The 17,405-nt window shown below is 38.5% G+C and overlaps 1 long non-coding RNA gene across 2 annotated transcripts in view; it reads right to left on the reverse strand.

Moving 5' to 3' along the window:
• Positions 1-14,245: 14,245 nt before the first annotated feature.
• LOC122461448 overlaps positions 14,246-17,405 on the reverse strand; it is a 115,056-nt gene continuing 111,896 nt past the window's right edge. The window contains exons 2-3 of one of the 2 annotated variants that reach the window (XR_006283343.1): positions 14,876-14,962; positions 14,246-14,599 (exon numbers count right to left, since the gene is read on the reverse strand). This is a non-coding gene — a long non-coding RNA (uncharacterized LOC122461448). The remainder of the gene's footprint in view (positions 14,600-14,875; positions 14,963-17,405) is intronic. The other variant, XR_006283342.1, reaches the window with a different exon arrangement.

The raw sequence follows: 17,405 nt of genomic DNA on the forward strand, positions 1-17,405 counted from the left end.
ACAAGTTCACTCCTTTCCCACAATTCTGTTAGTCTTAAAGTGACAACCTTTCCTACGCGTTGGTTGCTAAGCTCCTTGATTTGTATTGCAGACAATGCAATAATAGGAATCGGCAAACAATTGATTTCATCTCGGAAACCCAGCAATAAATTGTACAGTAGCCTGATTTCTCTAGCAAGGATGCTTCTGGCAAGGACTGTGAGACCCAGAAAGGAAAATATTAACATTTTGTAAAATTCTTTAATCCTTATCTACTACATCCCATAAACTATACATCCTTCCAGCTCTCCTCCTGATTGTAACAGTTACATTAAGCCAATCAGGAAGCAAAAACAATACCATGAAATACCATGACTTATGTGACCAATCACATCTAGCCAAAACAATTCAAATGTTAAATATAGATAAATACTTACAGCAAAATGGCTTATCAATCAACAGAGGGGAAAAAAGTTAGAGTAAATTCAAATAGCAGGTAAGGAAATAGCAAACTGATATCAGATATTCTGTGAGCAGAAAGCTAGGCTAAATTCAATGAGTAAAGTATTTGCTGTGAATCACTCTCTTGCCTTTAGTACACAGTCTCTGGAACTCAAGCAGAAGCTTGGGAGTAGATTGCCTTTACCGTTGGTGCAGAAGGAATTGATTATGGTGGGCTGTTTGTAATTAACAGTATCTCCTGTTTATTGTGTCTGACACTAGCAAAGTTATAATTGCATTCCTTTCAGTCAGGCTACTTGAAACGAATTCAGCTGCTTTGTAAGTACTTATTATATAAAAATCTTTCTGGAATTGTTTTTAACATCCATTTCTTCATGGTAACTTAAATTGCAGCTATTGTTTTCTCCAACTACACATTCTGCCCTTACAGCATAAATGTTTTTAAGATCTTGGTCTCTTACATCTCTAACTCTTCCTCCAGTACTGGAACGTTTAGTAGGATAAGATATTGGGGTGCAGAGTGGAGAGTTAAATCTTTCGCAGGAGGGCTCACAATCCAAAATCGCATGCTACCCAATATTGCTACCCAATATGCTACCCAATATCTGTTTTACCATCATGTCTTTGACCAACGTTATAAACTATTGAAACAAAACATGATTCTCAAAACTATGTCAAGGTCCTACAGACTGACAATTGTGTAACTCCTCTCCCTCAAACCAAGATAGTTTTCAGCTCCTAATGCAGGTAGTAAATACTCACTGTGAAGTTCCCAAGTGAGGAATTTGCTCCTTCTCTTGGTCCAAAGCTCAAGCTTGTTAATCTTCAGAGAACAATGCAAGGTTCTTTGTGACCTTTGGCAAACCTAAGTTATTGCCTTTTTTCTTCTTTCACTTTTCAATAATATGTTGATGTTTTTATTCCTACATATGATGCACCCAGACATCACAGCCAGGAGCATACTACAAGCTATAAAAAACAATGACTCACAATTCCAAGTCACCAAGTCTTCTCCACCAATATTATTGCAAGAGCTTTGTTAAAGTGGCTTTCAGAAGTTTAACAAATTGGGGAATTGTACCTGATATACTCAAAGATCTAGGTCTTGGAAGAAAGCATCAAAATATACCTAGCGGTAGAGCACGTGTGTTTAGATTCTTGGTCTTGGCATCACACACAGAATGGGCTATCAGAGAATAAAATGAACTCGCAACATTAATATAGCCTTTAATTTGTCCAACCCCTAGTGCTAAATAGGAAATCAGTAATTAATGCCTCTTGTCCCTGAAGATTTCAGAATAGTTGTGGTGCTTGAGCAACAGAACGGCATCTCAGCCTCCAACAACAGCAGGACCAGAAGATGTATTATTAACATTTCTATTACTGTAGCTCTAAGAGACCACAACCAGGACTATAGCCAGTATTAAAAGACCATCAATTTCTTTCTAGTCAGTGAATCATATGTATAAGTTTGAAGTTTTCTGATGGGAAGGCAGTATTTTGTGGAAAATATTTTCATTTGCTTTTTATAAAGGGAATTTTTGAAGGAAGCCACACTTTCCATGGGTCGGCCCTCACTGCAAGATTTATCAGAGCTATAAAAGGCAGGAGTCGGGGGTAGATCAGGGGAAGTTCTCTGACCATCTCAGAAAAATAGAAAGCCAAAAAGTTAATGGGAGCATTGCCACCCCCCAAACTCCCACTGCTTTCAAAAGATCTGACTGATGCCTTCTCTTTGCAAAAGTGATGCCCCTTTGTCACCCCTAATTTCAAAAATTCTGTATCTGGGCCTCATGTTCCTTGTCAATGCATGGACTCCAAAATACATTTCATCTGAAAGGCAGCCCTTTCGACTGACTGGCCATGTCTTATCACCATGCCAGGCTTTTGGTTTCAGTAGTGACTCAGAGGAAAAGTACTACCCACTGACAGCACTTTGACAAACACCAGGAAGGTCTCACATCTACCTACTGAACCAACGTGATTCTGTTTAGTTACTAAGAACTGCAGGATCACAACAAAAGGCAGCGTGGCTGCTTAAGAACCAGTTTTGTTTATTGGTGAGCTATCACTCCCAACATGACAATCTGCTTTAACCAATAATGAGAATTCATTCACAGGAACATTTGCCACTTTTATGAGTGGTACTTCAGGAATGGTAGAACTGAAGGTGTCTACATAGTCACCGGTATAAAAACAAGCAAATTGAGTAATCCAAATACCTAATGTATTTGAATCTCTGAACACCTCTGTGTTCAAAAACAATCAACCTTTTCCAAAATTTACTGGTTCGCTTATACAAATATATTATACATTGTAGTGCTTTTATTGAAAAGTTTTGCAAGGTCTGGTTCAAGTGCTCTGGGCCTGCATTTTATTTTCATTGCCTTGCACAGATGCAAAAGTCCTTCAGTTAGTACAAGGTAAATAAAGAAAAGAAGAAATATGTAGTGCTGTTTTCAGTTTTATTACCTGAAGATTCTGTGGTACCTTGGTAGATTAAGTACTGATTTCATTACACTGCCATATCAGAAACTGTGCTGACATCAGAGTCACATATCTGCTTCACACAGTAAAAAAAATATATATGGCCAAATAAAGCAGATGTTTTAGCTGTTCTGACTTGTTCAGCCTGTGTGTTTCCCAGGGGTCACTAGCCACACTTGTAGAGCATAGTCTGTACAGTCTAGGGACACTGGGCATGGATGTCATTTCAGTTCAATAAATCAAAGCAATACAAATTATTTCAATAGCACCTTATGCTGAGGGATTTTAAGATGTTGCAGAGTTCCACTAAAATTAAATGGTCACCCATTCCGTTCAATTAATAATTCCATATCTACCTCTTTAACCTCAATTTTTCATCCTATATCCACTCTCACATCTCCCTTTGAATGTCTCGCTCTCACTTCAAAATTAAAGGGGCCAAATTCTACTCTCCCACTGAGGCCAATGGGAGGGTGGCATACAAGTAACAAAAAGTAGACTTTTGCCCAGTGGACCCAGAACACCCTCAATGATTAGCCAGTTTTTTTTAAGGGTTAAACATTATGGAACTCATTACATAATGACCTTCAAATGCCTCCATATTCTGCTTATTTAAGGACAAACTTCACTTTTTGAAAATATTAGTGGCTGCCTATGGAGCACACACATTCCTGTCTAAAACACCAACAGACCAACAGAAACAAGCAAAGAAAGATGTTGTAGAATTATCAAAATAATGATAATTTACATAGCACCTTAATTGTGCAGGGCATTGTTGAGTAGGTAAAAGATGCCAAACAAAATCCCTGCTTCAAAGATTTTACAACGTAGGCACAAGAAGAGACTATGCAGCACACTATTCACTCTATACCGGTGAGATACCCACTCCTGGATAACTGGCTTAGCAACATGGGTGTAATCTAAGGGAACAGCAAGAAGGAAATTTAATGTAATTGAAATGGAATCATTATGAGGAATTAGAGGATTGTAAAGGCACTGAATTGCCCGTGCACCTCATAAGAATGAGAACTGCATTGGCAATGATTCCCATTTCCACAAGTGAATATGGGTAATGAGTACAATGAGCACTACTATGCATGCTGGTCACTCTAGTCTTCTGATGATTACTAAATGAAGCTTGTGATCCTTGCTGGGCATTCAGCAGTCTGATCCAGGAAAATACCTCCTATAATTGCTTGAGATGGATATTGACAATCTGCCAATATCACCCAATGAAAAAAACATAAGTAAGAGAAACAATCACATTATGAACATCTGCAGGGAGTGTCTTGTTGCCTTTTGGTGTCAGCAGTGGGAGTCTGACATTAAGGGAGGAGTCTGGATGCAGCTTGTCCAAGCACCACCACTTAGGGACTCTCCCCTGCCCACACACCCTGTGTCCTGAGTGTACCAAAGCATAGCCAGTGAAAGACTTCTAAATTAAGGGGGCGAGGGGGAACCTGGATCACCCACTACTCTGGGTCCCAGACCAAGGACCCTGTAGATGGCAGCCATGTGCTGCATCCCCTCCAAGTCCTCAGTACATTTCTCTGGGCCACTTCCCCAAGGCCCCAGCACCTTCTTCACCCTTGCTTAAGGGCCTCAGCATGCCAGTCCTACCAGCCAGCCAGCCAGCCAGGAGCTCCCTCTCGCTCCCCTGTTCCTGCCCAGCACGGCTCTGTCCAGGGTGCCATCTTTCCTCCACCTGCAAGGCACCCAGTTCTCCCTTCTTGAGCTCCCAGGAGTAACTGACCCTGCTCTACCCTGAAGCTCTTCTTATATGGGCCTGCTGACTGGCTGCTTCTCACAGCCCCTCTCCTATTGGCCGCTCCCCACGCAGCCTCCCTAGGGCTCTATTAACCCCTTACATCCCATTGTGGGGCAAGTGCCCCATCACAGAGCTGGAAAGGCTGTGGTATTTGGGGCTCTTATCACTTAGAGGTATCAGAGTGGTAGCCATGTTAGTCTGTATCAGCAAAAACAACGATGAATCCTTGTGGCATCTTAGAGACGAACAAATTTATTTGGGCATAAACTTTCGTGGGCTAGAACCCACTTCATCAGTTACCATTCCTGCTATAATCTTTCCTATCTGGTTCAAACCTAATATACCTGATTTTGAAATAATTATTCATTGGAAGGTCAGTAACAGTTAATACAAGTATCTATTTACCTTTTTTAATTTTTATTTAACATCTATCACTATGGACTGGTATGGACGTTGCAGTGTTATTTGATAGCTTTCTTATATTATATTTCTGTATTTTCAGGTTTGTCCCATCTTAATTCAAAAATAAAAGCAGCACTGAAACTGAAACAAAATTAGTTTTCCCATTTCTTCAGAACTAAAAAAACCCCTCTCCATTCTTAGGTCAGATCATTGGGGCCACAAGATTACTGGCGAAATATATTAACAAATGCCAACGGCTTGATAAGTCCAAGAGTATGTTAAAAATATAAATAGATCATAGAATATCTGGGTTGGAAGGGACCTCAGGAGGTCATCTAGTCCAAACCCCTGCTCAAAGCAGAACCAATCCCCAATTTCTGCCACAGATCCCTAAATGGCCCCCTCAAGGACTGAACTCACAACCCTGCATTTAGCAGGCCAATGATCAAACCATTGAGCTATCCCTCCCCCAATGTTATCTGACACACTGATGAACTATGTACTGCATGCCTGAAAAACATTTGCCTAAACAAAGGCATTCAATTGAAAGCTGAAGACTATAAAATCAAATTCTACTCTCTTGCTACAGCAGAGAGAACACAAACCGTCACCATGAATCACAAATCTATTTAATCACCAATGAAGATACAAAATAACTCTTAGCTCCTCTCTTTTATTCATTGTACAGGGTAACACCAGCTCTAAGCTGTCCACCAGGGCATTTACAGTGGGTTAAAAATAGAAACACTCAAGATAGTGAGCCAATCATTCCATTTGGTATCTGGGCAAAATCAATTTTAAATCAGCAGATAGTCTGACAATTTAGGATGTCCAGCGGATGTTTCAGCCTGGTATTACTTTATTTATTCTAGCTTTTTTAATATAACTGTATCAATATAAGAAAAACAAACCTTCATTCATGAAAATTCTGCAGCTGTTCCACCTTAAAGAACCAAACCTATACAACCAATGGAAGAGGGGAAAGTAGCTTCAGGTTTGGGATAAAGTTTTCCTTCAGACATGGTATTAGATACATGGATGGGGCTGGATCTTCAGCAGGTGTACACTGACATAGTTTCTTCAGAGTCAATGGAGCAATGGGTGATTTAAAATAGTGAAGGATGGGACCAATGGTATTAAATCCACAGTCATACCAGAATGACCATCTATGCTGCAGAAATGCAGAGTATTTCACAACTCCGAACAGTCACCAAATCCTGTACTCAGCACCTGGTGCCAGTAACTGGGCAGGAGTGGTCCAAGAGGGAGGAATCCTAGGCCCCAGAGCAACAACAAATATACCCTGAAGTCACTATTTCAGCCTAAGGGAAGAAGTAAGCTCTCCTAGTCCAGGTATGCATGCTCTGCAGGGAGAATTGGTGTAGCAACTGACCCTCCAGTCCCACTCTCTCCCCATAGCCAAAAAGACTCTGTGTGCAGTGGTGCAGACACCGCCTATGGAGGTGAAACCCATGCTGTGTACCCTTTGCAGGGATTTCTGAAATCTTGCCCCTCCTGTTGCTTCTAACACCCACAGTGCCCACTGGGGTGAGGGTGGGCGAAGAGGTTTCAATTGATTTAATTAACAATGTAAACTATAGAACTTCTCATACACAAAAAAGCTTTGAGGCTAATCTAATATGGTCAAAGAGCAGTGTACATAGGATGGAGCAAACCATGAAACTACAGCTGGGCATTTTTTTTATTTTTTCGCCAAGCATTGATTCATGGAAAAAATATATTTCTGCATGAACCTATTCAACCCAAATTAATGGAGGTGAGTTTGAATAGTTTTGGCCAAATAAAAAAAATGAATCAAAACTATTTATTTATTTTGACATTTTCTCCTTTTCATTAAAAAAGGAACATTTCATTTAGAAATTTAACTACATATCTTAAGGGTAGAAAAAATGTAATGAAACAAAAGAAAAACAAAGTGTTTCAGGTCGAACAAAACGTTTGGTTTAGCTTACATTTCTTTCTGTTTTTTGTTTCAGCAAGAAATACCAAAAAGTTTCAATTTCAGTTCAATCCAAAACTAAATTTATTTCAGTTCAGCCACCAAACCAAAAACCAAAAAAAAAAAAAAATTAGTTATTTGCTCAGTTCTATATTAAACTATTGAATTGAGGCCATCAAGTCAGTCCTATAAGAAATTCTTTTTACTGCTTAAAGAATGAGACTGGCACATTTACCAAGGCAAAACCACTAACAAGACCAAAGAAAAAAAACTCCAAAATAGACTGTTTGTTTTGTTGCATATGTTCATTAAATAAACATGCATATAAATCAAGATTCTAGGAAGCAAGGAACCATTGCTGAAGACAAGGAATAAGACGATGAAATGTTTTAAATATCTCATTTCAAGCATGCCAATAAAGCAAGTATTATCCTTACAAAATGTACTTCTCTCACTTTATTTAAGTGCATTCATTCATTTATTGCATAGTGCGGAAAGGAATGTTATTATCAGTGTAAGGGAAGCAGGGATGGAGAGAAGTCAATGAAATATTGAATTAATATACTAAATGGACTCAACACTGCACTAAATTACTATGTAGAGAACCATGCCAATAACTGTAAGATGTTAGAGATAAGCTGACTGGAATCAGTATTCTATGCTTTTCCTGAGTCTCTCTCATTTTGGCTGTTTCCCCAACTACCTTTCCTTAAAACTTCATTGTCTTTTGCTCGTCTTAATTTACAGAATATTCAGCAGTGGATGCAGGGAAAAATATTAATGTACTTTTAGTTTTTACAGCAAAAGGTGATGTGCTGCTCTGTTCCCTTATTAAGGGCAGAATGATCCCACATGATGCTCTCTGTTGCTGAAAGAACGAAGTGTACTTGTGGCACCTTAGAGACTTAGAGACTCTAAGGTGCCACAAGGACTCCTCGTTCTTTTTGCGGATACAGACTAACACGGCTGCCCCTCTGAAATCTGTTGCTCATCACCTTACAGGGAGCACTCAGCAAGTAACGGGTATCACTGGGGACTGTTTGACAATGGGTACATTATATCCATCTCAAGCAGCCATCTCTTTTTCAATTCACTGTATATACACACACAGGTAGGTGAGAAAGGATGGTCTCACAGACAAGTAGATAGGAGAGCCAAACTGTATTCCTAACCCTTCCACAGACTTCCTATGTGACCTTGTACTCAGTGCTTTTGGAGCCGTACATCACTTAACAGTACAGGTGCTTGCAAATTTTTGGATGAAGTTTTGTTGTTGGAATGAGAACATACGAGTTTCAGCAAAACTTCCTTTGGGAAAGGGTTTTTTCAAGTCCAGGATGGCATTTCTGGTCAGAGAGTGAAAGAAAGAGACCCTCACCCCAGAATAGAGAATAGTCCCGTTCCACACTGGGATGAAACTGAACCCTTTCAACACTTTTCATGAAAAAAAGAACCCAGAAAGTCACTAGCCCAGTCACTGCTAGGGCACTCATTGGAGAAGTGAGAAACCCAGGTTCAAATCTCTGCTCTGCCCGAGTTGAATTAGGTACCTGAACCTGTGCCTCCTACATCCCAGCAAAGTGCCCTAGCCATCTGATTATTCTGGGGTGGGGCTCTCTCAATTTCTCTCCTTTCTATGTATAATTAAATACTCATTAGGATGGGGAGAAAGATTCTATATCCTGGTGGTTGGGCATTTACCTGGGATATAGCAGACCCAAGGACTTGAACCTGGATCTCCCACTTCCCACAAGAGTGCCCTAATCATGTGGCTGCTCTGTCTTGTGCGGGCTCTCATTTTTCATGAAAAATGTTGACAGTTCTCCATTTCAGTCCAATGCAGAACAGGGATAATTTCAAAATCTCAAATTTTTGCAGGACAGGAAAACAGTTTTCCACTGAGCTCTACTTAACAGCTCTGTGCCTCAGTTTCCCTATTTGTAAAAATGGGGATACCTGCCTTATAGGGATGTTGTGAGGCTTACTTCACTAAAAGAAATCCAAACATGTTAAAGAATGGAAATGAACAGTAAAAACACCCAAATGAACAACCTTAACAATCCTGCTTGTAATGACAACATGCAATAAACGTAAAATTTTGATAAGTACATAATGGTGTTTGCAGTTATAAATTAAATGGATTTTTAAAGACACATTAAGGGGTTTTTTCAGTTTTTTTTCTTCCTGGCATCACTACAGGGTGAGTTAAGGTGGTTTGTGTGCCCTAATTGCATTTCCATAACTTAACATGTTTGAATTTCTTTTAAGCTTAACCTTAGTTCTGAATTTCCTGATAGTAATGCTTGTTTAGGGATAATTACAACCTCCCTATAAGCAGCAAAGAGTCCTGTGGCACCTTATAGACTAACAGACATATTGGAGCATAGGTTATTTCAATCAGGGAGGATGAAAAGCAGTTTCTCCTTCCTTGGTTTTCACATCTCAACTGCTAGAAGAGGGCGTCATCCTCCCTGATCGAACTAACCTCATTGTCCCTAGCCTGATTCTTGCTTGCATATTTATACCTGCCTCTGGAAATTTCCACTACATGCATCCGACGAAGTGGGTGTTCACCCACGAAAGCTTATGCTCCAATATGTCTGTTAGTCTATAAGGTGCCACAGGACTCTTTGCTGCTTTTCAAGATCCAGACTAACATGGCTACCCTTCTGAACCTCCGTATAATATTTTTACTCTTCAGTTACTCTCAACATTAATGGCAGTTTTATGTAGTTTTTATCTGGGAGTTTCCTTGTTTTTCTACATATTAAAAATTTCATAGATGAACGCTTTACAGGAAACTTAAAGAGAATGTTACTATATGATATTTCTGATTTGAAGATACGTAGTAGCAAACTTTAGACTATTGTGTTATTTTAATTTTTAGGGCCAAAGTCACTAGCACTCTAGGAATTAAGTCAAACTCCCCCTAGCTGAGTTGATAGTAGATCCTAACAACACAGGGAGCTAACAGTTTGGCTTCACTCCTATTTGAACAATTGGCTGTAGCAGCCATTTTGAAAGAGGGCACCTTTGCTGAAAGCTATTGTGGCTTCAGTCCCTTTCAAAACAATGGGAGAATGCAGCAATTTTGAAAGATGGCAGATTTTATATAATATTCGCTATTGAAAAGAATTACTAATCAAATGTCAAAAAATGAAACATTAGTTCTTAAAAATACATAAAACATGTTGCATACAGATAGGTTTTCAATTAGTTACTATATGGGAAGTTTGAAAGTCTTTGTGTTATTTTGTTCATGAGATCATTCAGGACAACAAATAGTCTGACACCAGATACTACATTTCTTAAACCATCTATTCTTACCCTAATTATAACTTAAACTAATAAACAGATTTACTTGTAAATTTCAGTAAATTGCTCAGAGGAAGTGCTTACATATGTACTTCCAATATAGTCATTGAATTCCCGCCTTACATGCAAAATTCATTGCAACTTTAAAATATGGAACTGCGAGTGGTGTTTCTTTAATATTGTCACCCCTCTGCCAACAAATAGCAGTTGTCAGGTACTTGCAGGTAGGTTTGCTGTTAGAAGAGAAATCAGTGAGAGAGCCTGAGAATATTATTTGTGTAACTTGTTTTATGGACACCAATCCTAGAACAGAGGTGCTCACAAATGGCGTGAAGACAATCCCTTCATTCAGAGATCTCAGTCCAAACACCAGTAGTTGGTTCTGAGGGTGTAACTGGACTTCAAGAATTGATTCTAGTCAGAAAGATTAAGGCAGATCAAACTCTCTTGCTGCTGATCACAGCTCCCCCAAAGAAACCTCAACAGAAAAAACAACAATACATGATTTGTTTCAAAACTAAAACTTGTTCACATATTAAGGAAAACAGCTTGTCAGACTACGTGTAACTGCATCATTTGGTGACTCCTCCATATTGTGTGCACACACACACAATGTATATATTATTATTTTCTGAGTTTGATTTTTAAAGAGTAAGGGCTTGAGTCTCTTTTACCCTGAGGCCCCTTTACATTGTTCTAGCAGTGTAGATAGATGGGACTTTAAAGTGGGGTAACTGTAATATAAAGTGTAAATTAGAATCAAGCCCTCAGGTAATTAAGGCAAAAGAAATGCATGCAATAGTATGCCAATGGCCAAACTCTTGACGTCCTTCTGTATTATGTTTATAAATGCATGAAATACTGTACCTCTATTGAGCCATCCTGAGACAGAACAATAATTATATTCAGTAATGCATCATTTTATAATGTAATTTGTTTCCCTCTCTTGTGAATAAGCCTAATGACAAACATAATGCACTTTGAAAAATAGCAGTAGCATTTCTAATAGCATGTCAGACAGCCAATTTTCTAAATGAATTGGATCATACTGGCCTCTAATATGCAGTGAGCTGTAGCTCACGAAAGCTCATGCTCAAATAAATTGGTTAGTCTCTAAGGTGCCACAAGTACTCCTTTTCTTTTTTCTAATATACAATAGATCTGCTTACACAATAAAATATGCATATTATCCCTTTGTTACTGGGACAGGTTTTGGTTGGGCTTTTGTTTAGTTGGACTCAGAAAATATGAATGAGAAAATCATGGAGTTCAATCACCTCTTAGAACTTTTTTCAGAGTAGCAGCCGTGTTAGTCTGTATTCGCAAAAAGAAAAGGAGTACTGGTGGCACCTTAGAGACTCATCAATTTATTTGACCATAAGCTTTCGTGAGCTACAGCTCACTTCATCCCATGCATCCGATGAAGTGAGCTGTAGCTCATGAAAGCTTATGCTCTAATAAATTGGTTAGTCTCTAAGGTGCCACTAGTCCTCCTTTTCTCTTAGAACTTGTGTGGTTATCGGTGTCATAAGTAATATGGGTCATATTGTGTCATCAGTTTCTCTCCCTTGGAGTAATGAATAATGATCAGTGGCCCAATATGGCCTCATGTGGTGAAGAGACTAATAAAATGGAATTGAATATTTTATAATTATCCAGCAATGGATTAAATAATAAAAAACGAGAAACTCATGTAATTAATGCCATTGTGCCCTTGCAGGGGTTATATATGCTTTTCAAAGGAAAAGTAGAGAGTCAGCAGGAGTCAGGATGTGGGATTACTGAGTATTGACTAAACTCATGACTGCAATGCAGTAAAGAAAGGTTATTTAAAGCTTCAAAACAGTTGCTGCAGGTTTAAGAAGAATTTTCTCCAGATCCAGACTAGAGAAGGGTTTATACAAAAGAGATAAGAAAGTTACATAGTTCTGAGGATATGAGACACCATGCTTGCAAATGACACAAGATTATTTGTTAGTCAGCATTAGAATGTGAAGGACATTAGAAGGCCACAGTAAAGCCAGATGAATAGTCAACACTGTGGCAGCTGAAATGATTTGTCAATAAAACCAAGATAATACATATTGGAAGGAATAATACGAACTATTCATATATTTTCCTGGGTTCTAGTCTTTTCCTGGGTGCCCACGGTTAGTCACTAGTCATTCAGTTCTAGTCACCTCACCTTCACAAGATCACAGAAACGGATGGGTCCACAGATGGGCATGCAAAGGATTAACAGAATAGTGATACTGCACATGAGGAGAGACTGAAAAGAACAGGACTGTTTAATTTCCTGCATAAGCAGGAACATGAGAACTTTTTAGAAAAACCTTTTTTGTGGGGGGGTGGGACAAAGGGAGGGACCAAAAACGGCATTTGGACAAAAATGGAAGTCTGAGAAAATATCCATTTTTGTGAAAATACACACGTTTTCACTGAAAAACGGGAAACTGTAAATATTACATTTTTAGCAACAAAACCAAATTCTTTTCTTCTTTTTGACAAAAACCTAAAAAAAAAATTGACAAAAACAACAAACAAAAATCTTCATTTTCATCAAAACTTTTTTCAGGAAAAAAATCATTTTCAAACTAGCTTGATTATGAGACCATGGCTTCCTTCCCTCTTGCACACCAGGTTGGTTGTGCTGCAAAGGGCACTGGCAACATCTGTTCTACATGTGCAGCCATGGGAGCCTCTTTCCAAGTTCTTTTCCTTGACACCTTCCAAAGATGTTTGGCTGGTGCACCTTGTCCTCTCCATAACCCAGCAACTTCTTGTGAGAGTCAGAACTGAGCCCTTACAATGGAGGATGTAATTGAAATAATCCCCCTGTAGTCCTGCTTTCCCCCAAATCACCACTGTTTGGATTTTATCTGCTGGCTCTTTTACATACTTATTAAAATTATCTGAAGACTCTATAAAGCTCTGCTGTGTAACAATATGAGACACAACACAACGGTCTTGAAGAAAGTGTATATGCAGCAGTGATGAGCCAAGCAGTTTCAGGTTAACTTCATACCGTAACAAGCTCTATCTTCTCTCATTAACTCAATACATAACCCTGCTGCAGACAGAGTGGAGGCATGAAAGATCATCTTTATTCAAAGTCATTTCTCGGAAAGGACCTTATGTTTCCAATAGAAGATAAAAGTTCATGTCTAAGTGATATGTTGGTTTTATATACAAGTTATTTGTTTCAAGGACCTGCTTAGCTTGAACTCTCCTTAGCCCCAAGTGTACTTCTCCTGGCCATACTGCACTGTTTGTGAATAATAATCACCAGACTATTCATCCACCTTGTGTTTATTTTTCATGGCATTTTTATGGCTTTTGGTCCAAGTCTTCTGTTATTTTGGCAGAATGGTCCTTTCCACTTAGTGACACTAGTTAATATCATCATCACCCAAGGATGTGTTCTGTGTATAAAATACCCAGTCCTCCCCAAGTCACAAAGGCTTCTGGATCCTCTCCTTGTAGATTTAAATGGTGTTGATATTTCTGGTGATAAATTATTAATTTTCTGATAAAGATACCTCAGTGCTTTTATTGCAGATCAAGAAACATGTAAATTGAGAGAAGCTTGGATTATTAAAAAAGTAAATCACACCCTTGAGGGATTTAAATCATAACATATTTAATCTTGGTTTAGAAAACGAAAGTTGAAAAATCTCAAGAAGGGAACTGAAAATGAGTTCTAAAATTAGTTCTATGACAAAATGCATTATATATTCCTTTCTCTTAATTCCACTTGATTGTATTCTATGCATTTATGAGATTATATATATACATAGATATGCACACACACAAACTTTTATATATATATATAATATGACATTAACGTATTAATAAATTAGGTACTGCATTCATGATGTCAATATCTTAATTTATATTTTAAGTGCAATGCAACAAAAAGATGAAATAACAGTTGCAAATTTATTAATACAAATGTTTGGATCTTAAATTTACAAGCTCTGAATTATATTAAGGTTTTCTTCAATGTGTGCCTTCTTAATTAAATGCACATAAAATGATTTTATGTGATTACGGTATTTTTTTCAGATATATAACTTCAGTACTATCACATTTCAGCCTTACTAAAAAGTAGAAAACCACAAGTCACAGGTATATGAATGTTATTTTCATCAACTACTGTTCCCAGTCCTTTGGATCTGTCTGCATCTGATATCATGCTTTTTCTCAGTCTGTTAGCACTTGGACATCTGAAGAAAGAATATGAAAGTACATTAAAGGCAATACAGTCCTAAAGATGTTGGGTTATACTATTGTACTGTGTTCTTAAAAAGCCACATTTGACTAAACTGAAGTTGAGTTAGTGTAATTCAAAGTTGTATGTTTTCCCATCAATGCAAAAAGACCTTTACATTAAATTAGAAACATTTTTAGCATTTCAACAGCTACTTTAACAATCGCTCACTCTGTTTTAGATTGAATCATTACTGTATTTTCCATACCCCTACTTCTAAGAGGAATCTTACCTTTCATTTATTGTTCAGTATATTAACAAGAAGGTCTATACACAAACTGATGCTAGTAATAGTGAAGCCTTCCAGAAAAGAGGTCTGCTTGAAAATGAGATAAAGAGAAATAGCATTAGATGTAGGTCTCTAATCATCTGTAATATGAGCACTCATTCATTGTTGGAAGCTAAAATAAAACCCAAGACAAAAATCAGTTCAAACTACCTAAGATGTCTAATATTTCATAATCACAGGGCCTGACTGTCCTTTCACTTACACCAGTGTAAGTCAGGAGTAACTCCAATGAAACCAACAAAGTTATAGCAGTGTTAAAGTGAGAAAGAACTGGGACCCTCTCATTTTTAGCAATAAAAAAATCGTAAAGTGTAGGTCAGTTATATGGTTGGCTTGTCATTTATCCCCTTTTATTTCTATTCTTTTTCCCTCCCTCAGAAAAAGGATTTGTTCTTCCTCAAAATTAATGGCACTGGAAAACATAGTCCTTTATCCACAGAACCTCTACAGCATGGGTAGCAATGCTGACAGCTTCATATTGCATCTCTCTCATCACCGTGTCTCAGCCCAGACTTGGGGGTGAGCTTCTCTAGGGGTAGGAGATTATTCCATATCAACTGAATGTTTGTCCTTGCTCACTCAGCAAGAATGCCAAGAAGGGTGTCAATTGTGTAATAAATAATAGTAATTTGCACTTCTATGGTGATGTGCCTGTCCCCCTTCTAAAGCCACAGACACTAAATCTTTCTCCAGACCTCCTTTCCCCTATGTCTGTAACAGGTGTCCTGGTTTTGCTCTTTGAAACTCTAGTTACCCTTCATAGACGTGAAAAACTCTGTCTCATATTACCAACCACCTGAGATGTTCTGCATTGCTTTGCTCGTATACTACCTTAAAAGTTTTGGGATGGCAGCAACCACTTTTAACAGATCTCTTTATTATATGCATATCACAGTGCCTACTGGCCACAGCTAAGCTCAGGGACCTGGTTGTGCTAAGTACTGTATAAAATCTCTTTGTAGGAAACAAAGAAAGTTTACTGCCAACCTGCACTATTGTGTTGCTTTATATAGCTCAGTCTATTTAGCTCTAAACTTAACATAACCCACCCTGGTTTTTGTATACATTTATAGAATTTAAAATGCTGTATACTCTGCAAGGTAGTCACTTAGTTGCATCTTGACCATTTCAACAATTTACATTACAACAAGCCATGTAAATGTGTCCTTCCCTATCCATTTGTTCACTTGCCATAGACACAGAAATATTAAACACACTAAACAGAAATTATAGCTCCCCTTCATGTTAAATGTGTGCTCATGTTTTCTAGAGCTTTTTTTAAACTGAGGTACTTTAAAAAACCCTAATAAAAGGCAGCTGAAGCAGAAATAAGTCACTGAGAGCACTACGTGTTTATGCCCAGATCATACGTATTGATTAGTACGAAATTATTCAGTTGCTTGGATTCGACACTCAAACAACTCGCAAACAAGTAAGCTCTCTCACTCAGTTCAAAAATATAAATTACAATAGAACTAGTCAAAAAATTCCATTGCAACTATTTTTCCCCACAGAAAATTGGGTCTTTGATTGTACCCTTTTTTTCTTTTCTTTTTTCTTTTTTTGCCAAAAAATAAAATAAAATAAAATCTACTCTCTGCAGAACAATTTGATAAAAATGAACACCTGAAAAAGAAAGTTTTCTGCTTTCAGCCAAAACTCCATAATGTTCAATTTGGAAATTTTACCACAGTGCCCATGGGAGATGTCATTTGGTTCCTCATGTCCCCATTCTTCTACATGGGTTGGGTTTCCCAGGCAGACTCCCCTCTCCCATCACAGCCAGAGACTCCATAGCATGGAGGGAGCTCAGCAAGATGAGAGACCAAGGAAGAACGGTGCATTGGGGCAGATATCATTCATTAATCCTGAATGCCTACAACTTGCATCAGAGCCAAAGCCAAGCACTGTGAAGAACTATTATCCTACTTCTCTGAAAAGATCATACTCGTTCAGGAAGGCTTCTCAAACACCATGGATCCATTTCACCTATACCCACCAACCAACAGCCCATCTGCAACCTCAGAATTCAGTGCATTCACTCATCAAGTAGTCCTGAACACCCTAATGGAGTCTCGAACCAAGACATGCAACTCCAACCCATTTCCTACCTGGGTTGTGTGAACAACAGGTGCTACTCCTGACTGAAACAACCAACTCTTCATTCAGAGAAGGAACCTCCCCTTCCTCCTTCATGCAGGCAATAGTCCCACCAACACTGAAAAACCCCACTCTTCATACTTCCTCCTACCCAACTACTGCCCAATGTCAAACCTCCCACTCCTGAGCAAGCTCATAGAGAAGCTAGCAAGGAAAAGGCCAACTACAAGCTCATCTAACTGAACCTAATGTTCTAAACCCAACACAAACTGGATTCTGGCTAGGACATGGAAGCAAACCAAAGGCAGTGCCTTAACGGCATTGATGGATGATCTCTGCCTGTCAAGGGATAAAGGACAGACATCCATTCTCC

The sequence above is a fragment of the Chelonia mydas genome, chromosome 8 (assembly GCF_015237465.2).
Source record: "Chelonia mydas isolate rCheMyd1 chromosome 8, rCheMyd1.pri.v2, whole genome shotgun sequence".
In the NCBI taxonomy this organism is placed as follows: Eukaryota; Metazoa; Chordata; order Testudines; family Cheloniidae; genus Chelonia; species Chelonia mydas.